This window comes from Centruroides vittatus, unplaced genomic scaffold (assembly GCF_030686945.1).
Source record: "Centruroides vittatus isolate TY-2023 unplaced genomic scaffold, ASM3068694v2 contig_912, whole genome shotgun sequence".
NCBI lineage: Eukaryota > Metazoa > Arthropoda > Arachnida > Scorpiones > Buthidae > Centruroides > Centruroides vittatus.
In genome coordinates, this window is record NW_027122601.1 from 757,419 (window position 1) to 784,793 (window position 27,375).

A 27,375-nucleotide genomic window follows, 5' to 3' on the forward strand; every position below is an offset into this window, starting at 1 on the left:
ATTATGTGCTTTTGAAATAAATTGATAAGTAAAAATTAAATGAATTATCATATTTCCTAAATATAAAGCCGATATTATTTGACGTATAAAACTCTGAATTTCGTAAATATGCGTGGGAAATTGCATTAAAATTTCATAAAAGAGACGGATAAACAATATGAATACTATTTCTTCTTTGAAACCGTGTTTTGTTGATTGTTGGACTATGAACCCAAAGTTGAGTTTTAATTAAACACTTGGCTTTATTTCCATCTTTATTCAGTTGATTCAACTAAATAAAGATGGAAATAAAGCCAAGTGTTTAATTAAAACTTAATATGAATACTTTTTATTTATTGAAAGAAAGACAACAGAGAGGTAAATGAAATTAATAGCTTAGAGAGACTATCCACTTAAGAATCAAAAGTTATATTTTGTATGAATAACAGATAGAAAATAAATTGACAGGTTAACGCCAGTTTTTCTGATTTGATTACTTAAGAAGTTATGAATAAATAAATAGAAGTACTTGAATTTTAAAAAAATTATATCCGGATATATACAGAGAACAAAAACCATTAGATGAATTCTGATAGAAAGAAAAACTAAAGGACCTCCTAGAATTCCCAGCTGCCAAGAACAGATGCATGATTCCTGGTGAGCTAAATGGTCCTGATAAAAGAAGAATGTATTCTGTTATTTAAAATTGTAGCATTCAAACTTTCCGGAAGGTACATTAACTATTGTTAATTGTTTGATGAATTGTAGTTAATGCGTAAAGAAAATGACTAGTAAAAGAAGCATCTGATAGGAAATCTTTTATAAAGAAATAACAAATTATGCCGAAAGGCAGAAAACAAAGAAGAAGAAGCGATATATTGAAAAATTGATTAAATTGCATCAGATATAAGCTATAGTAATATTAATAAAACGGAATTAAATTAATCAAAATTAAAAATAAATCATCCGAAAACTAAATGTGAATTATCTCATCTATTTGCTTATGGCGAATCGCGATATGTTGATTAGTGGCAATAGAAAACTTAATTAATGGTCAAGTATAAGGGCAATTTATTATCTTATCTTTCATTGATAACATATTGCATCCTTTTGGAGACGAAAATATACAGTAATAATTAAAATTCTAGCTTGAAAGTAATTAGATAAAGTTAACACATATTCTAATTAAAATAACAATTATCACGGAAAATAATTCAAAAAAATTAAATTTTAAGCAAATTATAAAAATTAATTTAATATTGTTAAACACGAAAAATTTTTCTCCTTGTAGCTTTTCTTGATAGTAAACAAATTTCAATCAAAATGTAGAAGTTTGCAATTTCTCAAGAGAATGTTTTAAATAAAAAAACAAATAAAGCAAGCATTCTACATATTTTTTAAACTTGAATAATTCAGATTGGAAGACAGAAGAAATAATAATTCTATAATACGCTGATACGAAGGCCTATAATTAGATCAAGCTAGAAAACCGAATTATTAAAATTATGTTTATTTTGTTTTAAATTAAGGTCCAGTTTTGTTTATTAACTAAACATAATATAATTTGTTTTTTACTTATTACGGAGGAAAATTGATTTGTAAAATGTTCAATCCACACAAAAACTTTAAATATGTTAAAGTGAAAATTGTTAAATTTAATTTAATTTTTTGTAAAAATATACATTTATAATTTAATTAAATTGTCTTTTATATGCCCACGAGAGCTTTAATCTCAATAATATATACTTATAATGTAATTACAAGTGTTAAAAAATTAAAAAATTCATGTTTAAGTTCTTTATATAAAGTAATTTTATTCTATAGCTTACGTTACAAGAATTAATCATAGCAAACAGCCATCAAATTAAATATTTAATAAAGTATAATTTAATTCGTAATTTTTAAGAAAATAAACATCTTTATAATCTTTTTGTATGTCCTATATTAAAGTTTTTCACGTTAAATATAATATATAAATATTTATATAATATAGCTAAAATAGCTAGATTGGATAGTCTTGGATACGTAAGGTAAAGTAGTTTATCATAAAGAAATATGAGAAGAAAAAAAATTAAATAATGTTCGAAATTTTAATATTAAGAAAATATTTCCTAACCGTAAAATTTGGAAGCGCATTTCAATCAATTTTTTGAAGTTTTTCAGGAAAAACCGTTAAAGTATGAATATATATTCAATAGAATAAATACATAGAATTTTAAACAAGTTTATATATGTAATTTTTTTGTATTTAGTATTTTAAAACTATATTATAAATTAATTTTTTTCTTCTCGTTCTAGATTTTGAACAAGTTGCGAATCCAATTACACATAGTCTTGTTAAAGTTTGCAACATTTTTGAAAGACGTATTCGATTTCTGTAAACAATGTAGTAGACTTAGGCAACTTTAATAAAAATTTGTTTGCTTAATTTTAAACGTAGTAAATAAAGGTTTACGAAATAAAACCAAAAATGTAGATTTGATGAAAGTTAGAAAAACAACAGTTTACTGAAGCAGGTATATAAATTTATTTTCTCTACTTCAAGTTAGAACTTTAAAAGACGAAATAATTTCAAAGAAGTATTGCGTAGTTTTTTTATATAAGATCCTTTTCATAAAAGAGAAACGTAACAAAAATTCAGAAATAAATAACTTTCGCTGTTGAGACGTTTCTGAATTATTCCTATAGGCATTCTATTAATGAAAATAAATCATATATTTCAAAGATTCTATCAAATTATATACTTTTACCCCAGTCTATTAAGGCACATTGAAAAGCGCTTTAAGAGAAAAAAATAGTAATAATTTTAATTATTATATAATTTCTATATAAAAAACGAAGGAAATAAGTTTGAGAGGAAAATTAAACTTTTTCTTTAACTGTTAAAAATCAATTGAACAGACTAATATTAATTAACCGATTACTTATACAGCGCAAGAAAATTATCCCCCTTTTAGATAATAAAAGTTGGAAAAAATGAAGATTTATTGCTTTATACGTTCTATTTAAACTTCCCAATTTAGTCATCTAAATAAATAATATAATTTGAGCATCCGTAAACAAGTGTTTTGTATGAAATTGGAAAAGATAAATGATAACAATTACATAAAATGCTGTCAGAGAAACATCCAAGCAGTTAACCTGAAATTACAATTGCATCAATCGGTCGCCCGACAGTCGCCACTCCTGAACTATAACTGCGCTTGCTCAGACGTAGAAGGGAAAATATTTTAACAAACCAGAAGGCTGGGTTGGTTAACACGTCTCAGCGGTCCATATAAAGTGGGTAGTCTGATAGAGCAACTAAACAGTTCCGTGGGTTGTGTTTGATTGCGCCTGCTCATCAAAGAAGCTGCACACTTTATTTTAGTAGCCAATGATCACTCGCTGTTATTGCTTTCCATAAAGCGTAACTGGCAACTGGCTAGCAACTGGTGTCTCCTAACAACGGTAAGTCTGAAACTGCGATCAGACTTTTTCAATTTTTACATTCTTCGCTTAAATTTAACTCTTTTTCACTTTATTCCTTTCATAAGTTAAAGTTATGTTAAGAACTATTTAATTTTTTATTTTAATTTTTTAAATTTACGTTAAGAATAGTATAAATTGTATTAACTTTTTTCTAGAAAGTCGCAGAATTGTTAGGTACTTTATGCTGTTAACTAATGTGCAACGTTCAAAAATTACTTAATAACGTTCGCGAAAGGGCGAGATATGTATTAGAATAATGTAAATAAGTTAATTTTTTCGGAAAATTTTATATAGATTACCAAATACCGAAGTTAGATTTTGTATATTAATTCGGATTGAATGTTTTTTTTTAATTTTCAAGATAATCGTTAAGTAAATAAACTTTCAAAACTGATTAAACTTGTTATATAAAAATTTTTTTAACACTTTCGATGCGTGCCAAACACATAAAATAACTTTCATAATTAAATAATATTTGACTGTGATGCGAAAGGCCCTAGTTTAGTTATAAAATTACTTTAAAATATATATATAAAAATCGTCGAGTTATTTTAAATTAAAACGCACGATACGAATACTTTTTTAAACTTTTAAATGTCGCGGTTAATTTTTTATATTTAATGAAACTAAGTTGAAAATATTTCCGCTAAATAAAGTAATAAATGTTACGAAATATGTTTAAAAGAAAAGAAGAAAAGATAAACTTGTCGCTGAAAATTTTACATTCCAGTTTTAGCGAAAAAACATGTAAACCTACGGATCATTTATTTGATCCGTGGGCATTTGTACAAATCAAAACTAAAGAGTTTTTATATCTTGCTGGCGTTTAGAATTCTGTAAAAATGTATCAAAACTATAGTAACTTTCGAGTGTATTGGTTTTTTTTTCTTTTAGCTGAAAGCTTTTCCCTTTTCCCTTTCATACAAAAATGACAGTATATATATATATATATACACACACACACACACACACACACACACAACCAATACAAGTATATATTACATCACAGCGCGAACCGCATATATAGTTTTTGAATACATATATATATAACCTATATATGTATATATGCTTCAAATCCTACAGGACCTATCGATATGAAATTTTCATGTAAGTTATAACAGAAGTGAGTAGGAAGTCGGTACTCGAATTTCAATATTGCTTTTTCTGTCAAACTTTCTTTTTGCGGTCAGACTAAATTATTACATAAAATAAGTTACTCTCCAGATTTACTAACAAGGAAAGATTTTTATTAACTACAAACTTTACTCGCTATTAACTTATTTATGTTATCTAATATAGACACAGTAATCATAAAATTTTATTGACCGAAAATTGGAAGGTGTCACTTCCTATGTTATAAAGTATTTAATTTTAATTGTCTCTGAACTTATAATTTATAGGAATACGTTGAATACTGTGGGACTAATATCTATTGCAGTTTGCGTGACAATTTTGATTAAGAATGAAAACGCAAATGCATATTGATAACGTTTATGCTTATCTGTAAATTTATTATCAAGATGAATCATTTTGATAGCTAATTCACAATATTCTTATAATTTTTAACGTTATAAAGAAAACTTTTATAATGACTGTAATAACTTTATTAACGAGACTGTATACTTTAATTGTTCATTCAATTACTTGTATAGAAATGACGGTGCTTGCAAATATAATCTACGCTCAAGTAAAACACTTTATTCTTCCAAACCTGGCTTGCGCTTGTATACTACAGTATAGATTTTTACATATTAAAAGAAGCTTCTTGATCCTTCAACAAGGTATGTCTGAGTAAGTTTAAAAAAGATCAGAACAGAACCTTCTCGTGCTTTCACCTATACCTATTTAATTTCCTCTTCTTGAGAGCTATCTTGCAGTTTTGAAAATTGAAAGCTTTGAATGGAAAACTAACTTTATTTATGAAAAAATTTATGCTTAAAAATTAAATTTAAAAGAAAATAAACAGAAAAAATTCTTGACACATTTTTAGAACATCGCGGCATAATCCTTTCGTCATATTTTATTAAAATTTTACGTATAGAAATCTGTTTTACGAAATAATCATTAGCTCATCTTACTCGAGCGCGTAATTGTTTATATATTTAAATCGAAATTCTTACATAAATTCAATTAAAATTTGGCGGCCATCATATATATCTATGTAAAATTTAATTAAGTTTAATTAAAGAATTAAAGAATTTAATTCAAATCCTGTTTTTCTTAATTGAATCAAGTTTTTATATGCTGCTTGTTTCTAATTGTTAATTGCGACAATTTCAACCGCTTTAAACGTGATCTTTAATAAACTTTTATACTTTAATTTATATTATAAATTAAATATTTAAAATATTAATATTTAATTCTCTCCAGCAAAAGTTTATGAGCGACTTAAACAGTTCATCATTTAAAATATTTCATTAGCACTTTATAATCTTATATTAATCAATAACATCGTGTTAAATTAATTTTGTTGTATGTATATATATATTGATTTATTTTGTTAAAATGAAAAATTAAGCGAAATGTTATTGACGAACTCGATATTTGTTAAAACTTCAGACTTTTAAAATTATTTTTCTATTGATTCTAACAAAATTTATCAAACTTAATTTTGTTAGAATTAATGTCTATAAAATGGGTTTCTGTTAAAATAATTTTAAATTTAAAAAGTGAACTAAATCTTACAACTTGAAGTAAATTCGTTCTACAGATTTTCGTAGCTGAAATTTATCAAAAATTAGATTTAATCATTTTTTTAATGAAATAAGTGAAATTTAAAAAATAAATTACCTAATACACGCATTAACTTCTGTTGGTGAGAAAAACATTAAAGTTTGTCACGTACAGTACGTAATAATTTAAATAAAAAAAATAATTTTAAAATTCTCATAAAATATAATTTAATGTCTACTTCAATTTCAAATTACCTTTATTCATAATAGGCCTGTTACATCGAGGAGTTATAATTACAATATAATAGAAATACTTTTTATCAACACAGTAGACGGTGGATTTGTGTAACCTTTACACATGTGATATACGTTTTCTTTATATATCAAAGTTAGTTATCCTTTGGTTAAAGACGATGATTATAAGAATTTTTTGCAAAATTGTACTGTACCAGTATTTGCTAAATGGAAAAATCGATACATTTGATTTTCCTCCCTAAATTTATTTAGCTGACTCAGACCCATTTTAATTTTTAATTCTTGACCCTCCTCGCACTCACAGAACATGTGAAATTTAATTAATATTTCATTACATCTTAAGAAGTGAGATTAATTGGGATATAATTAGATTACTAATTTCGGATTTTTCCAAAAGTGGTCCTAAAGAAACACCATAATTATTAACAATACTTTTCATTTGGTCTATCCAAAATCTTCTTTGCGTATCTTGACAGGATTTTTTGTATAACAAAGTCAGCAATTTAGTAGATAGATTTCCGTCATCTCTAATCATAGTCAAAAATTTAATAAATCTTTTAATAAAAAAAAGGAGTAAGTTTAAATCTGTTAAGTTTTAATCTGAGTGCGTATCCCGGGATATTGTATTCTAGTGTAAAGATTTTACGGACGAATTTGTTTCGGATTATATCGAATTTTTTATAACTTGCGAGACTCCATATTGGTGAGGCATATCCTATGGCATTAATGATTATCGAATTAAATAGTTTAAAGTGAATAATTATATTCTTTAGTTTAGTTGGTAAACAATCTCGCCGTATTATTAATTAGAACATTGGATTTGGCCTTAATTTTTTCGAAAGATAAAGTTGGAGTCAGAATTATTCCCAAAAATTTTGTTTCTTGTACTATTGTAAGTTGCTCGTTATTCAGGTAAAACAAAGTAAATTTGTTGGGGAGTCTGGACTCGTTCCGAAATGTCATTATTGATGATTTAGTTGGATTAATTTTCAGTTTTAATTTATCAAAATAATCGTACACAGATTTAATTTTTCTACGAAGAGCTGTAGCTGTCGGCGCTACTATCACGACATCGTCAGCGTATGATATTGAGTGGATAATTTGTCCATAAATGGTAAAGCCATCATCATCCCGTTCAAAACATTTGTTTAAATCAAACGTAAAGAAATTAAAGAGATGTGGAACCAGGGGTCGCCTTGTAATAAACCTCTCTCTATGTCCAACAATGGCACTCCCTGATGTCTTGTTTAACTATTACCTTATATCGGCCAAATAACTCTTCTATTATTCTCAATAAATAAGGATCAGTATGATATTTAGTCAACTTTCTTTGTAATGCTGTAATTACCACCGAATCGAATGCTTTTTCTATGTCCAGAAATAGTGCAAAAACTTTGTGTCTCTTCTTATACAGTTGCAGTTGCACCAACGCAATTAATGTGAAAAGGGCCGTTTGGGTATCTCCATTCTTAATAAACGCAAATTGTGTATTATTTCTATAGTTGTTTCTATCTATCCAGTCGGAAAACTTTAACAATAACACTGATGTAAACAGCTTACGAAACGCCGACAGGAGAGCAACAGGCCGGTAGTTGACAGGCAGATTCCTTTCATCTTTTTTTAAAAATCATGCGGAAAATTACTATATTCCAATTTTTGGGAATTATACCTGATTTATAAAACTCATTAAATTGTCTAGCCAGAAACTTAATGATATCTAGCGGTAGGTTTTTAATTATATACTTGTTATCGATTGTATCGAAACCAGGCGCTGATTTTTCTTTCAGTTTTTTTAATACAATTGCATAAATTTTCCGCATTGAATACTTCTTCAAATGGCTGGTTCAAGGGTATAATTAATTGAATGGTTATCACTTTATTATAATTTTTGTATTTATCTGAAAATTCTTTAAAATATTGGCACCAACTTTTGTATAACACACAACATTTATCATTCGTTTTTAGTGGAGTTTTTCGAAATTTATAACGTTCCAAAACTTTTTTGAATCTCTTGATTTTAACAATATATCACTCAATTCGGAAAAATATTTCGTCTTTTTTGCTTTTACTAGATTTAAGTATCTTTTCTTATTTTCCAAATTATACAAATTGTACAATTATTTTGTACAAATTCAAGTAGTATTCTTCCTTCTATGTTAGTTTTTTCTCTTTGGATACTTTAACATTATTCATCATTATGTTGTTACTTTTATATTTTGTATCCATTTCTTCACCTATTCGGGCATTAGCATTTTCACCACAATCCAAAAGTTAATTATATTCAGTTTCTGGACCATAATATTTTGAATTTCATATAATTTAGTTTTTTTATCTGTAGATGGTGAGAAATATATGAGTATGACATCTAAACGTGATTCACCCCAAACTGATCTATAACACTGCTTGAGTTCAATTTCTACAAATATATAATTGACATCTATTTCGTATAATTTTAACTCACCGAGGTGTCTTTTTAATTTCAGTAATAAACCTCCAGAAGGGCAACCAAACTTACTCTGTGCTTTGCTTTCTATTACTATGAATTTCCGTTCCAAATATTCCCTATCTTCTGTTTTCAAATTTGTTAACCAGGTTTCTGAAAAGCCAATGGCTGAATTAGTTTCCATATGTTGTCGTAGGGTATTTTTATGTATTTTTCCTTGAAGTCCTTGGATATTGCAAAAACTTAGAACTTTGGCACCTAGGTGATTTGTAGATAGTCCTAGATTGGAAGGTATGATTGAATCAATATTAGTATCTATCTGGTTTTGTGTACTACATTCTTGATTGTTATCTACTTCTAACAGTCTTCTTTTTTATTGTGTGAATTGAGAGAATTCCTAATATTATTAGGTGCTTTTGAGTACGTAGTCAAAGGTTTATTTAATTTACTCCTAAAAAACCTTTTATTTGAATAATCTTATCTAAATTGAGAGCATATGTAAAAATATTCTCTCCACTAATATAGTAATCGTCTCTTATTCTTATTTTGTGGTCTTTTCTTGTTGGGCTATTGTGTGTAATTTTTTCTTTCTTAGCCTCGATCTCTTGCATAGATCGGCCGTAAACATCATTTTTCGTTTTTCTTCTATATTAAAATTAGCTTTCTTTGCCCAGAATTCTTTAAGAATGGAATTTCTAACATATACAGAGTCTAGTATGATTTCCACGATTGGTTTAAGATCACTAGTTGTCATCTTTCTTAAACTTTCTATATGGTTATTTGATATACCCAAATCTGTGTTAATAACTTGTTCTATTTCGGTTAGATACTCTGTAGATTTGAACGGGTAATTTATAATTACAATGTTTTTGTTAGTTTTTTCGTTAACTAATTGGTCAATTTTGAATTCTAACAATCTGGCAATTTTCCTTGGTAATTACATCCATTTCTTCTAACTTTTCGTGGTTTCGCATTGACTTATTCTATTTGCTTCTTTCAATACGTTGACTTCTTATTTGATTGTTTGAAGCTCTGTATTTAGTTGTATAAATTTTTTATTAACTCATATATTGATTTCAAGGAATATTGAGGTTCTTCTGGCACTTGTAATTCCATTTCTCGAATCGTTTCAAAACAGTCTTGTATTTTGGCATTTCTCACATCATTGGAGTCATGTTTATAATCTTCTTGCTCAGCTTGATAGTATTCTTCACCTAGTAACATTTCTAAGAATTTAAAGTCTAGCTAATAAACATTTTTACTAGAGATTTAATTATTTTTGTTTGTCGGTTTTATTGTTTATTTTTAATTAGTGATATTGCTTTAAGGGTGGTAATTTGTTGCTTATTAGAGTATTACCAATTATAAAATTAAAGAAAAAAGTTTATGTATATACATATCGAAAATATATTACTTATTCTTTATGTTTGGTGCGAATAAAAGAAATTATACGTGAAATATTGTTAGAGAATGAAAGATAACTATATATATGTATGTATGTATATAAAGCAATAATGTAAAGTTAGAGTCTCGTCATTGTCGTAACAAATATATTTAATACCACTTATTTATTTATAAAATATAATTTCGAAATCGAAAATTTATTAGCTTATTCTTAAACCCGAAATAATATAATAAGCTAATCGATAAGAAAAATTAATATTTCATGAATTTCGGACATTCAATGAAAACCTGTCTTGTTATTTGCATTTCTAACTGAATTATTAAACAAATTTTGATTTTTAAGAACTGTATTTGTCCATTATTATCTTAGGATCTGTTATTTTTTCCCCTAATTAAATATATCTAGAAAATAGGATCATAGAATATTTACATTTTAAAACATTTACATATATAAAGTCACATTTTGCCAGACTTTAATTGAGAATTAATCTCAGAAGTTTCGAAAAATCTTAATTAACACTGGAATATGTTGTCTTTTAATAGTTTTATCAAATAAATGCTGTGTGATATATTTAAAATTCATCAGCTTTATTTTAATGATGCTACTTGAAAACAGAAAACAGAACGGAATAAATTAATTTGAAATATGTTTATAATCTTTAAGATTTCTTTAAAAGTTTAAATAATTTAAATAATACTTTTTGCCTCGACAAAAACGAACTTCTCAATAGCATCCTGTATTTTATAAAATACATATTCTCTACTTTTACTCTAGGGATTTATGTTTTGAGAGCCGTAGCAAAAACAGAAAAATTTCGATTTATCTTTTATAAAATAAAATTTGTTAGATATTTTATTATAAATTTATTATTTCGCAGAGAATTCATTCAAATGAGCTATCAAATTATTTTTCAAATTACTCAGGAACTTTTTCTACTGAATTTTATGAAGTTAATTGGAGATTTTATTAAGATGTTTTCGGAAAATCTATAAAAAGGTATCGGTAGTCACACTAATAAATATGTTATTAAAAAACGAAATTTTGTTTCCTTTTAATTTTAACACAGAAAATTGAGAGGTTAATTAATATTTTTCGATAATATTGAATTTATTTAATACTAAAAATCAATTGGTGTTAGATTGATTAACCGAATCAATATACTTTTATATATTAACAGAGGTAACATATGGTTAAGTGATTCAAATATTATGTATATGATTAATCAATAATGGATAAAATTACTTAGCTTATTATGATAATTAAATCTGTACATGTTATAGAAATCAAAGTTATGTAGATTTAAACACGCTGTATACAAGTGTTCTATATAGTTTAAGTGTATGTTTATACTACATGATGAGATATAATCGACTTTATTTATAAAATATTGCGATTTTTGATAGTATATGGAAATTATATTAAAATTAGTGAAGTATAACTGCGTTAACGATCACGGAATGATCACTTTTCTTTAGAGAAATCTTATGTCACGCTCTACAACTCAGGCAAAATCGAACCTCTAAAACTCATCACATATGGATATAAAAATGGCATTTTCGATCTATGCCAATTGAAGCGAATGTACTTTATTTCTTTTTAAAGTTATTGATGACATTTTTAAATTTTTCCATGGTTTATGTTTTGTACTAAACTTAGACAAGACATATTCTCACATTTGCTGAAAGTGCATATATTTCTATGTCAAATCAGAAACGAAAATGTTTGGTAAATAGAAAAGTAAAGAATTTAATAAATTATTTATACACAAAATAGGAAAAAAAACGATAACCAGTTCCTAATTTGAAATTTATTGATAATAAAGATAAATATTTTAGGAGATAAAGTTTAATAAACTTTATTTACAATAGTAAATATACTTTAAGAAGAAAGAAATTAATTAAAAAAACTTGAATAATTTAGAGAAGATTAAAAAATTTAACATAAATTACCAATTAAAAACAAGTGAAAATATGAAAAATTGTATCAATATAAAATAATGGAACAAATTATTTCTATAAAGAATGTTTTGTAGTCAAGTAAACATATTTAATTTTTAAAATATATTTAAGATAATAATTATTAATCATTTCTTGTCTCACAATTGTAATATAATGCAACAATACAATAGTGTTTTCTTTTTGTTATCGGAATATGTAATGTGTTAAAAATAGAATAAAATATCACCTGGATGAGATTACATGTAAAAAAGACGAAGTTCCGAGATTCTTAAAAATTTAAGATTTGTCTTTGAAAGCTTAATTTGCTTCAAATGTTTTCTGGCATCTGACATAATAAATATGAAATAAAGTGCTATCAGAAGAATGAAAGAACATCTGGAAGAAACGAGATGACAGTCGAAATTGATCTCAGTATCAATCAGGTAAAAGAAAGAAAACATACAAGAAAAGGCAACGAGACTAATTCACTCTCGAGGATTATGTGCAAGTTTATTATCTGCCATTTTTTAAATGGTTTTTGCCAATTAAAACACTATATTTGTACCTCAAACTCGTTGTTTTTTTACAATATTTTACATATTTGTAATGATTGAGGCGCAATTATATATACAATAGAACTAGTTCTTTATGCAAAGTAAGGAAGTCGTTAGTATCTCGATTCAAAGAAAGATGATTAAAAAATCGTTTTAAAAAATCGATTGATTTAATGAGAAAAATTAAATCGGGAAATCGATATTACACAATGAATACCAAAGGAAGAAATGCTTTCAAAGCAAAAAAAAAAATCTATTAATCATTTTGATGTATCATCTGCAATAATATAAAGTAGATTTACATCCATAAATTCGTTTCATTTTCATATTTATATCATCAGAATTTACCGACAAAGATGTATTTCAAGACAATTTAAAAGATGCATAATGTAACTCTTTCCTTTGTTACTTGATTGATCTTTTCTAGCACATCGTTAGTACCATTCAATTGGAAATTTAGTATTATAAATATTGAAATAAATAGCTTAATGATTATAGTGAAAAAATTAACACAAATTTTTCCTTTAGCTTTCGCATTAAATTGCTTATTGCTTAAAATATGAATATATTTTATTGACCGCAAGTATTGCGCATTATATATGAGATTTTGATTAAATTAGTATCATTAACTAAACTTTTGCTGACTTTTAAGAGTATATATAAAACCGTAAATAAAACTATTAAGAAAATTAGCATTTTAAAATACTAGAAGTCATTTTCTTATTAAAAATTCAAATATATAAACTTCTACTTTTTGAAAGGATAAACGTAATTATCGGTGATACAAAAATAGATATCCATTACCTTTTAGTAATTTTGTTCTACTTTAATTTATTTAATAAAGTTTTATTATTTTATTCTGGTAAACATCTATTGTACGAGGTATGTTCTATAAAAAAAACGTACATTTATACAAGAAAATATGATTTTTTTTTTACATAATATTCCTTTTGAATTAAGTAGGCTTACAATTATAATTCTCTTACAAATGATTTGAATACTTATTAACATTTATTTTTCTCTAAAATAATTCATATATGTGTTCAAATTTATAATTTTGTTTATTTTATACCGATATAATGTAACATAAGGACGATATTTACTTTAAGTTTCAATCTATAGGGAACGTTTCTTTGCTACTTAACGTTCCTATTCTCTTTCGAGAGGGTTTTAAATTTTTAAATCCTCTCACCAGGGAAGACACAATTTAAAAACTCGAAAGTTTATATTCGTCTTTAAATTGACAGAGAGACGAAATACCGGTTGTATGTGCACTAAATAAAACAGAAAATCAGTTATACAGCTTCCAATTCTTATCTCTTATAACAGAACCATTCAGAAAATTTTTTATCTCACTATATTTGATTTTTTCGTAAAATAGAGAAATCTATTTTTATAATCTTAGAAAAAAGCCAATGTTCATGTATATATGTATATACATTATGTAGAAATAAGCCCATTTATTCTCCATTTATTTTTTAACGTTTACGATTTCCACCATTAGTTCAAAAACGGGAGGCAATTTACAGGAAAATTTGACATTCAGATGGAATTGAACTTGTTTTAATAGTGAATGTTGTATTCGTGTAACAAAGATAAATCGATGCGAAAAGTTTAATAAGTATCAGCGAATCTTAAAATTTGAAAGATTTAATTTATTTTTTTAGGATTTATTCCTTTATTTATCAACTTGTTTTGTCGCGCTCCCACTTATAAAAAATGTTTAATTTAAAATTGCAAATCATATTAAAACAAAATATCAACCGTAATATTTTTATTTACAGCTTATAGTTATGTTAGCTTAATTAAACAGACATAGATACTGCTAAAGTTGCATTGATACAAGACAAAAATACATTGAGATATGAATATTTCTGTCGTTATATAATATTAAGTTTAATAATAAATAATTTAGAACTTATTAATTTTTCAGCTTTGGCTGTTAGTTGGCATATAAAAATGTATAATTAAACAAAAAATAATCTTTAATTATCAGTTTCAACAAGATGAGTGAAACTGTTATTTGGAACTACTTGAGCTTGAAATCATTCAAATATATTAATCTTTACTATAAAACAGGTATTATTTATAGAAATTTTTGTCGTCTTTTCTGTAGTTAATGCAGTATTTTTCAGTTTAAGGTGATTAGATTTAGGAGGAGAAATGTAGCAAAGAAAAAAGTTACAATAAACAACTTTTTTTAGTAGTGAAAAAAGATTGAAAATGCATGTTATGTAATGAAATGATTCTTAGAAATATCACGATTAAAAATGGGATATTTTAATATTAAAAATTCCGAGTTGAAGATTTATAGATTCCTTTTGTAATCAGTTTAAAAGTGCTGATGGATTTTTAATGGAAGGAAATAAATTTTGCAACATTGTAAAAAAAAGCAGTTTGAGGTTGAATTTCGGAAATGAAACTCTATTTATCCTAAACTTTCATTATTATTATTATTATAAATGAAAAATTCAAATTGCTATTTGTATTTTTAAGCATCCCACTTCATCTGTTAGACGAAAATTGAAAGGAATTTTGATCCTTTCGTCAACATAATACTAGACTTCATATATAATATAGGTTTATGTAACATACTTTCAGGCCAGTCGAAAGCGTAGTATGAGGCACGGGTTAGAACAGTTCTCTTTTGCCTCTTTTTTTCAATCTAGAGAAAAAAATCTCCAACTTTCCCTCTAGATTGATAGAATTTTTCATTCGAAATTAAATGCATAAAAACGTTTCAATTGATCTTAAGTAGATTTTTTTAGTTACTTATTTAATCGCAGACAAAGAGAGGATGAAAAATCAATCAAATTATTTCTATTTATAGCGGATAAAATACTTTAAAAGGGATTTTAATAGATTCATCTATTTTACATTTAAAATTTTGTTTTAAAAATTATTTAAATTATTAAAATATATTTGAAACAATGAAAGATGCCGCTATCATTTTCTTTGAAATGACTGTAGTAGAGCGATTACTTAGCTTTTATATATCCTATTGAATGGAACCTTTTTCAACTTTATGTATTTTCGAAATCCTATCCAATTCAATATTTTGGATGAACTATTTTGAATTTTGTTCAGAGTAAGCCTTGAATTGTATTCATTCGTCTATATTATTAGAATATATCTAGCACTTATTTAATCGGATTGTGCTTATTGCGAGTGGATAAATATATATAAAAAATACATCTTTCTATCATTTCTTTTTATTTAATGGATCGTAAACGTAACGCTAAAGTTATTAAAGTTTTGTAGTAAACTTGTAGTTTAATAACAAAATACTGTATGAGATTTGTCCTTTTCTAAAGAAAAATAAGGTAATTGTTTTCACTATAATCTCTTTTTAAATAGTTAAATTGGATTAAGGTTATAAAATCGGATTTATCCTCTAACAAATTCGGATTTGATAGTTTTTATACCTTAAATATGAATTTGATATTCTTTAAAGTTTAATGACGTTCCATTTATGATCATTGTTTATAGTAATAACTTGCTGTAAACTATATCAAATATTTTTACATTGTTTTATATCTTGAATGATGTAAGGGCTTTTATATCTTACATAATATATTTACTTATATAACTGTAAATCTTTTAAATAACATCAAATGACATTAATTGTTGTAATTAAGGAGCAGTGTTTTTCAAACTTTTTTATATCACGGCCCACATAAATCTATAATTAAATTTCCGCGAAAAAAACCACGTGATTTAAAATAGTGTTTGTAAACATTCTATTGCCATATAACTTGCCACTTAACCTATCTTTTTTTGTCTATATTTTTTGTGAATTAAATAAAACAGCATTATTGTTCCTTAAAATAGCAGCAACTTACAACAATAGTTATTTAAATTAATAGTTTTCATTTATTTTCTTTTCTTTCGAAGACACAATGTAGTGACGTAAACTTAAACACTGGGCGAATTTTTCATCCTTTTTATTCGGTTGGTGAATAACAACCTTTGGTTTTTTTGGCACAATTTCTTGAATAAATATAAGAAGATAACTTATTTCTTCTAATCAAACAGTCCAAAGCCCATATCTTCATCAGATTCCTCAGACTCTTCCTTCTTTTCTTCTTTTTCCAAAAGAAGAAAAGAAGGAAGAGTCTGAGGAATCTGATGAAGATATGGGCTTTGGACTGTTTGATTAGAAGAAATAAGTTATCTTCTTATATTTATTCAAGAAATTGTGCCAAAAAAACCAAAGGTTGTTATTCACCAACCGAATAAAAAGGATGAAAAATTCGCCCAGTGTTTAAGTTTACGTCACTACATTGTGTCTTCGAAAGAAAAGAAACAGCAAACGAAAATACACAACACACGGTTTCCTCAATGAATAGTTTTCATTTACATAAGAAAAGCAATTAACATTGTCTTAATTTTCATTTAAAAGTGGCACGATAATTGCCTTTAGAAACCTGCCCAATGTCCTGTCATTTCTAAGTTAAAATAATTTGAACTAAATATGGACAATTATGTGGTTTGCACATATAATTTTGCTTATTGATATATTTTTTTTACTACATTATGTACACGTTTATTTATTATAACAATGAAAAACGCGTATAATCAATTTAAAGAGGTTTTAATTTTGACATGTATAGTACACTTATTGTTCTTTGGGCTTTATTCTTTAATTTATATTAATCTCATTTTAATAGTAATACATTAATATAGAATAAAATTTTGTTTTTATAAGTTTATAAAATCTATTTAAACTTATTTTAATAGAAATAAGTTAGTTTTATATAGAAAATAATGAAATATAAAATTATTTTAGCGTAACTTTATGATCATATTTAACACATTGATTATCAAATCACTATATTGTTTTTATACGAAAATATTACTCACAAAACAGAAGATTTTAAATATCAAAACACTAATTTTATAAGCCTTAAAGCCCTTAAATCTATTTTCTAAATTGATGTTGTTCACTTAATTTACTTAATTGTTAATTATGATTATAATCTAATAATTTTAAGCAGATAAAGGTAATTCATTTTGTAAATAATCATAACTCTTCCAGCTACATAATTCCATTTTTAACTTTTTAAATTAATTCTAATCTTTGTGTCATTTTCATGTAAATTATCATATTCCTCTTTAAATTATTTTAAAAAATCCCAATACAAGTTTAATCCTAAATTTAATAAAATCGAAGTTAAAGAAAATTCTCAAAAATAATAGTAATTTCCTAGTGATTAAAGCGATATAATGAATATTTTAAAATAGAATATCCAAGTTTTAGAATTATTTTGCATATTTTAATAGATAAATAGATATTTACACGCAAGAATTTTTGGCATATAAAAAGTATATGCAGGTTATTACTGTAATAATATATGCCACACACCAATTTAGACTGGGGATGATCTAAAACTATGCAACTATAAAAGATAAACTATTATAACTTAGTCTACTGTATCCATAGATTTTTATTGAAGTTTGTTTCATAAATATGAATAAAAGAAAATCTATAAAATATATATTTAGTGATAAAAGTTTTAAATTAATATGAAAATAATAATAATCTTTTAACTTCTAACTATAAAACTAGAGCTATTACATATATTAAATTAGTTTCTACATTCCTGAATAATGAGAAATTTATATGCTACAATGCATATTTTACCGTATATTTAATAATTATAAGAACATTTTGTGACCAAAAGAACATCAGAAATCGAAACTAAATGCGTTTGGCAGGATTTGTTTGACAGTTGGAAGTTAAAGAGAAGCTTAAATATTAAATACAACACGATTATATTTATTTATAATCGTATTTTTATTAATTGAAAAGTAATCTTTTAAAATTTTTGTGCTTTAAATTCTTCGGAGAAGTAAGTTATAGTACAGTTTAAATATTAGTTCTTATTTATTTTATTTTATTTTTTTTGCAAATTATCAGTGTAAATAGAGGTAAAATTTAGAGTAAATCGCATATATTCTCATTACAAGATTTTAATTATTAAAAGTGAGTTAAAACTTTTTATAATAAGTTAGATAACAATCTTTATTTTGAGTGTGTTTGCAATTGGACAAGATGGAATCGTTTCCGTCTGCAAACATTTAAATCATAGAAAACTGCTTTCCTTTTAGTTGTTAATGGATAAATACCGGGAATATAGGGCCACTGAACTCTAAACATAACAATTTGCAAGACAGTTAATTGTGTAACATGAACTCTCAAATGCTGCTTCCTGGATTTAAGCAGCTTGTAAGTTCTGATTCTATTTTGTTGGTAGCAGATGGTCGACATCGTGTAAGGAAGCTGGTGAAAGTTATTGATTGCGGAATTTTGAGTAGTCCTCTTAACAGCAAACACTAGATGACGATATTATTTTTAATCTTGAACACGTTTAAGCACCAAAGTTGATTTAGTTGTACGAATTTAATATCTCTTCAACGGTATTGATTGTCAAATTTGATTTGTTTCCTTATGTTTAAATTACTAAATTTCATGATTAATAGAAGACTTTGAAGATGCTTATGTATTGTACTTATCGTTTAGTTTTTATTATTATTATTTTTATTTTTTGTCAATTTGTATAATGATAGAGAATTTTTGAATAATTGAAATGATCTACAGTAACAAGAACTAAATATAAAAATTTAATGAAATGAGGCACGTAAAACTTTTTATATCTAATAATTATTTTAGTTTAAAAAAATGAAGCAGTTTTGTAATTGTTTTCATTTATTTTTTCATTAATTTTCTATCACGGTATACGCACTTCATCTAATGAAAACGCTCGCCAGTTTATTTTAAAATTTAAAATTAAAAACATTATTTCAATTTGAAGAAATAAAATCTTTTTAGCCACATTTTTTTAATGTGCCACCTCCAAATACGCAACACGACAAAGACAAACGAACAGAAAGGGTTCAGAATTATATTAATGCATACATATATTTACATAACTCACCCCTTGCAAATACTCATATTTTTCTATAAAAATCCGTGATATTTATTTTCATTTATCGTTCAAAACTTGTTGAATAGCGTGTACGTGCGAGAATCCTAGAGAGGAAAATGGATATTTTGAGTAGATATTACTATAAATATGTCATGGTAACGATGCTGCAATAGAAGAATTTAAAGAATCCATTAGTGTAAGAAGAGAAGAGAAAAGAAAATAAAGTCAATTATTGTTTAAGATGGTTTTTATTTAAGTAAGACGTTAATAAAATAAATTCTTCGATATTATTACGCTAAGAAAATACAAATAATAAATTTGATTTTTAAAAAATAAACTGCATTTAATGTTTCCATCGAAATATACTTAATCAAAAGCCAGTTAAGATCGCCAACGAGTGGTGGCAAGTGCCTAGTGGTATATGTCAACATAATTTGTCGACATGACAAGCTTCACATTCTACAGGTGATACAAGTAATTTATCACATCACTCAGCCTCTTACATCCACATAATAGACCAAACGGAGCAATGGGTTATTATTAATATAACTTCTGGTAGTTGGTAGTTTACAGGATGTAATAATCAGCTACTGAATTAACTTTCTTCTCTATTCAATCTATTCCTTTTGTTGATACAAGTTCTAAATAAACTTTTCTCTGGGATTGATTATTAATAAATTAACTACGAAGCGCATTAAAAAGGATTTTAATAAATTAAATCAATTTGTTACATATTTATAAGATTTTTGCATATTTATAAGTTATTCTTTGCTGATAACAAAGTTTCTGGTTGTTGCTGTCTAAACCCTCTTTAGATGTCAGTTAAAAATTAATCCGATATTTAGTTTGCTCGATAAATGCCAGGAAGTGGTGCGTGTATAGCATTATATAAAGCATAAAATTAATTTCTATTCAAGCTATTATTCTTTTCAAGTTTAAACTTCTCTTTATTGTTATCAAAAATTAAATATTATAACACATTATAGAGAGAATCCGAGATCTATAAGCCATTTTAGGGATATTTGGCTGGCAAGTTTCGGTGGCTTTATGTACTTGTAAATGTCAAATATTTAGGATTTAGTTTACACGAAGGTGTTTCGAATGCTTTATAAATCGTTTTAACTACAATTTACATGTTTAATTTAATCGAGCATATTCTGTGGATTTGCTAATTGTGTGCTAAATCGAATATGGCAACGTCTTCATATTCAACTCAAATTAACAATTATAGAAAATCTTCTTATAAGTCATTCTTTTTTTAGTTATTTCAGAGAAAGAACATAAGCAATTTCCCCTCGAGTTATTTTATTTAATACGAATACTTCTTCTGGTTTATCTTAAATTGATAATCACCTATTCCTCTTGGAGGTTTGTGTGTTGTTTGAAAAGGCACGTGACAATTATTAATTCTTCTAGACACTTTTTTAACGCATATTCTTGTCTATATTTGTATATTAATATACATTTTAATGGATTTAATTAATAATTGCTTATATCTGAGCACGTTTCCATTATGGAAACGTCCTACAAACAGTCGTCGATTTAAAGTAAACAGATAAAATAATGAGAAGTAAAAAAATTTTAATTAAATTTTAATATGTTTATTTAGTTATTTTATTTCCTTTCAAATAAATTTAATGTTATTTAATCTCTTTACAGTTATTTACTATATAAAAAATAACTTGATATGATTATATATATTTGCTTAAATATTGAACAAAACTGAGATTTTTCGATACATTTGTTCTGATGTATTGGAGTTTATTTGTATTTTCTGCAATATATGTATATAAATTAGCTGAAAATAATAATAATAATATTTTATTAAGTAGTAAAATATATTAATTAAATATCAAAATAGTATAAATTTTGTATTTAAAATGCTAAAATATATTTGAATGTTATGAAATAGTTCTTACTCACGAAAGAATCTCTATTGTTTTATTGATGTCAACTTAATTTAATATAAATCGTGAGAAATACTTGAACTTTAAGTACACTTAATAGAGTCGGTTACTTCTGAAGTAAAGTAAAATAAAAATAGAATTTGCTTTTATGAATTCATCAAGAACTGTTTTATTATTTTAAATGGGATGCTGAGGATACAGAATTTGCAATAACTAATTCTAAGTGGGCGAACTTTTTCCAGCATTTTAATAAACTTCGATCCTACACGTCTTTCTTGCTTTTTATATAATTTTATCATTTTTCTTTGTCTTATCTCTGTTTTTCGGCATTAATTTATATTTTTCAAAGAATAAAAATACAATAGAAATATCACGCTCATAGTTGATTCTTAATAGTAGATAGATTTATTGCATAGAAAAAATTTATTTTCATAAAAAAGTTATAAATTTAACTGATTCGTTGCCTGAGACATAATATAATTTACATTTTGATCAAATTTACTGAATAATTCACTGTTATTTATATAAAAAAGTAGAGCTTAAATAAAATTTTTTAAAATTCTGAATATATTTTTCAATTGTAAGAAAGGTATTTTTTTAAATATAAATTATTTAAAAAATTAGTTAAAAATATATTTTCTAACGCTGCAGAGTTATTTAGATATTCTTTTTTTCTGGATATTAATTTATTTATCTAAAAATTATTAATAAATTAATATATATTTAAAATAAAGTATTAGATGTTTAAAATAAGATTTGTAACATAAAACGTTACAAAAATAACGTAAATTTAGTGAAATTTCAACGAAAATTTAACTAATTTTGATATGATCTTTGTAAATTATTGTCCGTCCGTCTGTCGTTCGTTAATTTCGAGAACGGAATTAGATAGATGAAAATCGAGACCATATATGGAAAGCTTAAGGAGGAAGTTCCGATTAACTGTGTACGAACTTCTGGGCTGGACCGGAAGTCACGTGAATTTAAATGAAAAAAATATGATTAAAAATTTAACCCGACAATAATATACATTCGACTTTTAGAAGTTTTCTTTTTATTGTATTATTACAAAATATTAAAGCAGGGATTTATTCTTTTTAACTGCAAAATTTATATACTTTTATAAAATATTTTCGTAAAAAATATTAGTTTTTTTTCATAAAATATTCTCTAAATTACAAATTTTTTGTATTGTGAGCCTTACAGATTTATATTTTATCTTCGAAGATTTAAAATATTAATTTTTATGTTTTTATATTTACGTTCAGAAAAAAAAATATGAGAACATTTTCGAATCATATTTGTCTTTTATATTAACCACATTATTTCAAATTTATCTAAAATAATTATGTAGATAAAAGTCATTCGCATTTTATCGTTTCTTTAAAAGCATAATTTAAAAAATTTATTAAATATTTAAACATAAACGCCTTCCCATAAAAATTCTTTAAGGAATAATATAATTAAAATAAACTTTTTAATGTTAAAAAATTAAAAAAAAAACTTTGGTTTTCTGAGTTGTAATATATATAATAATCGGTTGTTAACATTTTCAAATTTTTAAACTTTTGGAATTAATTATTCCCCCTAATTCTACAAAGTTGTGAAAACTCTGAATAGATTTATTAATATTTTACCTTAAAAAATGTTTGTTGTTTTATTTTAAACGTTAGTTTTAATTTATAAATCTGTAGAAATATATAATTAGTAAGAATCAGGACCATGGAGAGGGGTAAACTGAGAATTTTTCCCCAAATTCGGAGAAAAGTTAGAGCCCTGTAGTAGTTTCTATTCCTATAAATTAATGTTATTTTTTACTAATAAAAAATACATTTTATGTAGAATATGAAAAATGTTTCTTAAGAAAGAAGCATTCTACATATTTCATATGTTTAAAAATAATGACAAAAGGGACCTCTCTACCCCTGGGCTCCAAATAAGCTCTCGATGCTCTGGTAATATATCAAAAATATGAAGAATTCTATTTTATTATCTTCAGTGATGTTACTTCATAAACATTTTTTAAATATTCCGAAAAATTTTTCACATAAGCTTACATTAAATACTAACAAACTTTTAATTCATTTCAACCAATTTAAAACTATTTAATCCAGTCATTAATGAAGTGTGAATGAAGATAAAAAAAGTAATTGGCATTCGTTTAATTAAAAAAATATATTGACTTAAAATAAAAGAGAGTAATTTGATTTTTTTCTTTACTCGACAGAAATTTCTCTGAGAAACTCGACTTATAAATCAGCAAGTCCATTCTTACCAATAAATAGAAATTGATTCCCGGAATGTTTACAATTAAAACTTAATTGAACACGATGAGTTTTGTCTAAATTAGATTCTGTATTAAAATGCCAAAGGTCGAAAACAAGTTTATACCTTTATTACACCGTAAGACAAGTTTGAACTTCATTTATATCTTTGACTTCCGCTCCTCGTATAATTAAAGAAAGAAAAACCTATTAATTCTTAAATATGAGATGCATTAACACAAATTGAGTTTTTCAGGATATTCGTGCACTTCCCCTATACGTGATATATATAAATACACTTTCTATATTTATATTTTTAATATATATGAAATGTTTTGTGTACATATAATATATATGCGCTTAAACGTACTAATGTATTCGTTTTATCCTAGATAAAAATGAGATTTTTAATGTATAATATTAAAAGTTTACATCATTTCAATTAATTTTAAATGTATATTGTTTGTATTAATTAAAATGAACAACTTCGAAGTATAATTTAGTTAAAGTTATCTGGAATAAAACAGTTCATTAGTTAAAGAATCATTTTAAATGTTTACTGTATTGATCAATTTAAATTAACAGTTAAAATCTGAATGACTTGTTACTCATTTATTTCGACAAGTTTAAACGAATTGTATAAATTAAATTATATTTATTTCTTTATACACACACACATATATATAGCATTAAAATTGCAGTCAGAATTATTAAGTAATCTCGAGCATTTACGTAACTTCTAAATCTAAATAGTTTCCTATTTGATATGAAAATGTGAGGTGTTGGTGAATATTAAATCCGAAGAGAGAATAATATCAATATTTGTTCACAGTCAAGATGAAACTAAGTTGGATAAGAAAACATCTATCTTATCATAATTTAAGAAAATATATTGTGTAGCGACTTAAAAGTGTTTTATTTATTATTAAATGTATGGAAATATAGAATAACAATAATAAAACATTTAATATTAATATTATGCTAAATTTTCTCTACTTTTCTCCTTAATTCAGCAATAAACTTTTATAATTATACAGTAAAACCTGTCTTAAACAGAAAAAAAATAATTCGGTACTGTGCACTCCGGTTGATACAGGTTTTACAGGTTACACCATTATTACCACAAAATAACATCGTTAAAATAATAATAATTCAAGTAGTGTATTCTCATGAATTTGTGTTATTTTTATTATTATTTTGATTTGTCATATTTTAAATTATATAATAAAATTATAGATTTTATTAAATTTTACTTTTACTTTCCCAACGGATAAATATAATGGAGGGAAAGTATGGCGATCCGTCAAAAAGGACCCCAAAATATTTTTACATTTTTGGACTTAGGACACTTTGAAACGTCGAGAAGTGCAAAAATAAAAATTCGGGAGTAATTTCTGTATGTATGGATGTTAATGTGTGGAGGGCACGATTTTGTTCCCCCTTTTGAAGCTTATTAACTACTGTGCTTTCTGTCGAAAATTTCTGAAATATTGCAGGAAGGTTTGTATATTAGGGGATCGATGCTATTAAATTTTAGAGGTTAAAGGTCAAGGAGTGGGGAGATAATGGGGGTGGTGTGTATCAGTAGAGTCGGACTTAATGACGATTATACTCGTTATTAGCATTCCCAATTTTTTATATAACACATCCCTACCCTCGAAATTAAGGTAATTGCCATTTTATAATAGTTAAAAATATAAAAAGTAAATAATTTAAAAAAATAGGATAACAGATGGCGCTATCAAAATTTTAAATGTTGCCGGGAAAGTTGAGCAACTCGTTTGCTGTTTTTTTTTTTTTTAATGTTACGAAAGTTTAAAAGATTATATATTCCTATCATTTGAGTTATAAAGCCTTCATTTTATTAAAAACAAATTACATAAAAGAAGTTATAACTTTGAAATATTACAATTGTTAATTATTTTTCTTTAAAAAAATAATAAAATATGAATCTATTTAAAATTTGTGTTGTATACTAGTACTTTCTATATATTAACATGACTTATTATACTGGAAATTATGGATGCAGATATTTAGTCTTACAGATCAAAAATAATGTTCTTTATTTAGTTCACCTGGTGAACTAAATAAAGAACATTAATTTCCAGTATAATAAGTCCTGTTAATATATAGAAAGTACTAGTATACAAAATAAATTTTAAATAGAGTTAAAAAGGACACAAAGGCATAATAATAAATAAAATATGAAATTTCATACTTTTTTATCAGTTAATGTAAAATCGTAAAACCGTGTTCGTTACTTTTAAACCGAAAATTATTATTTTAAAAATAAATTTTTAAAAATTGATGCAATTACAATGTCTTTGACCCTAACAATTGGTTTTAGTTTCTGGTTTCTTTTTATCTCGATTTAAAACTTCTAATAATATCAACAAAATCAACGTAAACTTTAATGAGCCAAACACAGGATTAATTTATTTTCCTTATATAAGTTCTTATAGACTTATATAAGAAAAAATAACTTATTAAGAAGTAATTAATCATTCGGTATTTTCGAATTATCTCAATAAATCCGAGCGGAGACTTTATGTAACACACACACATATATATATATATATATACTGTATATATAATTGCATAATTTTTCTTGAAGATTTAACGTTTAAAAGTAAATAAATGCAGTCATATGATTTAGCTTCTATTATAAAAGCATAACATTTTATATTTACTAAAAGAGGGGGGTGTGCTGGTCGCCGGAGGTACTGATAAACTTTTTAGCAGAGCTTGTTAATTAAGTATTAGTGAATTGGAAAACTTTAAATAGCTGAAACATGATAGATTTAAAGCAGTGGATATTTGTAAATAGATTATCCTTGGATTTAATAAGGTTTTTATTAATAATTGCTGGGATTGAATCAAATCCAAGTCCTTTACCTCGGATCTCCGCAACAAATGAACCAAATGGATATGCAAAGAAGGGGACAGGATAGACCACTCAAGGGTAATGCTAAAGAAAAAGGAAAAGAAAAATAACTAAAGGGCTTAATTAGTGAAGATCATTATCAAATAGAGGAAGAAGTCAGTAGGAATAGTCCTAAGACATCGAGAACAACGAGAATTTATGATTATTTCGATACATTACGAGATTCAGAACCAAAAGTACTGGAGGGGACTCAGTACACATTAAAATCGATATACGATCTGATACAGGATAAATTTGCACAGCCCCATATCGAAATGCAAGGAATTAAAACTGAGGTCAATTCATTGAAAGAGAAAAATAAATATTTTCATGGAGAATTGACAAAACTGTCCCAAAGAATAGAAGAGATGGAAGAAACATCCAAGAACAACGACCAAATAAAAGGTATGTTGGAGTTCGAAATAGACAATCTGGTTAACGAGAGGAATAATAAAAATATCATAGTTATAAATTTCCCATTTAACTCGCCTGATTATGCAAAGAAAATTAAACAGTTCGTAAATAAGGAATTGGGTATAACTAACAGCTATATTGAAAGTTTGGTCAGACTAACTAATGGTGAAATAAAACCGATAATGAAAATTTCATTAGAGTCCCTACATGATAGAAATTTGA

General features: G+C 25.7%; 2 protein-coding genes across 2 annotated transcripts in view; one reads left to right on the forward strand and one right to left on the reverse strand.

The window, feature by feature from the left end:
- Positions 1 to 27,375, reverse strand: part of RpL10Ab (ribosomal protein L10Ab) — a 513,017-nt gene that overhangs the window by 279,693 nt on the left and 205,949 nt on the right. The gene's annotated exons all lie outside the window — the stretch shown is intronic.
- Positions 3,223 to 27,375, forward strand: part of LOC136984310 (FMRF-amide neuropeptides-like) — a 34,452-nt gene continuing 10,299 nt past the window's right edge. The window contains exon 1 of the mRNA XM_067281243.1: positions 3,223 to 3,428. The gene's annotated coding sequence lies outside the window, so the exon portion shown is untranslated. The remainder of the gene's footprint in view (positions 3,429 to 27,375) is intronic.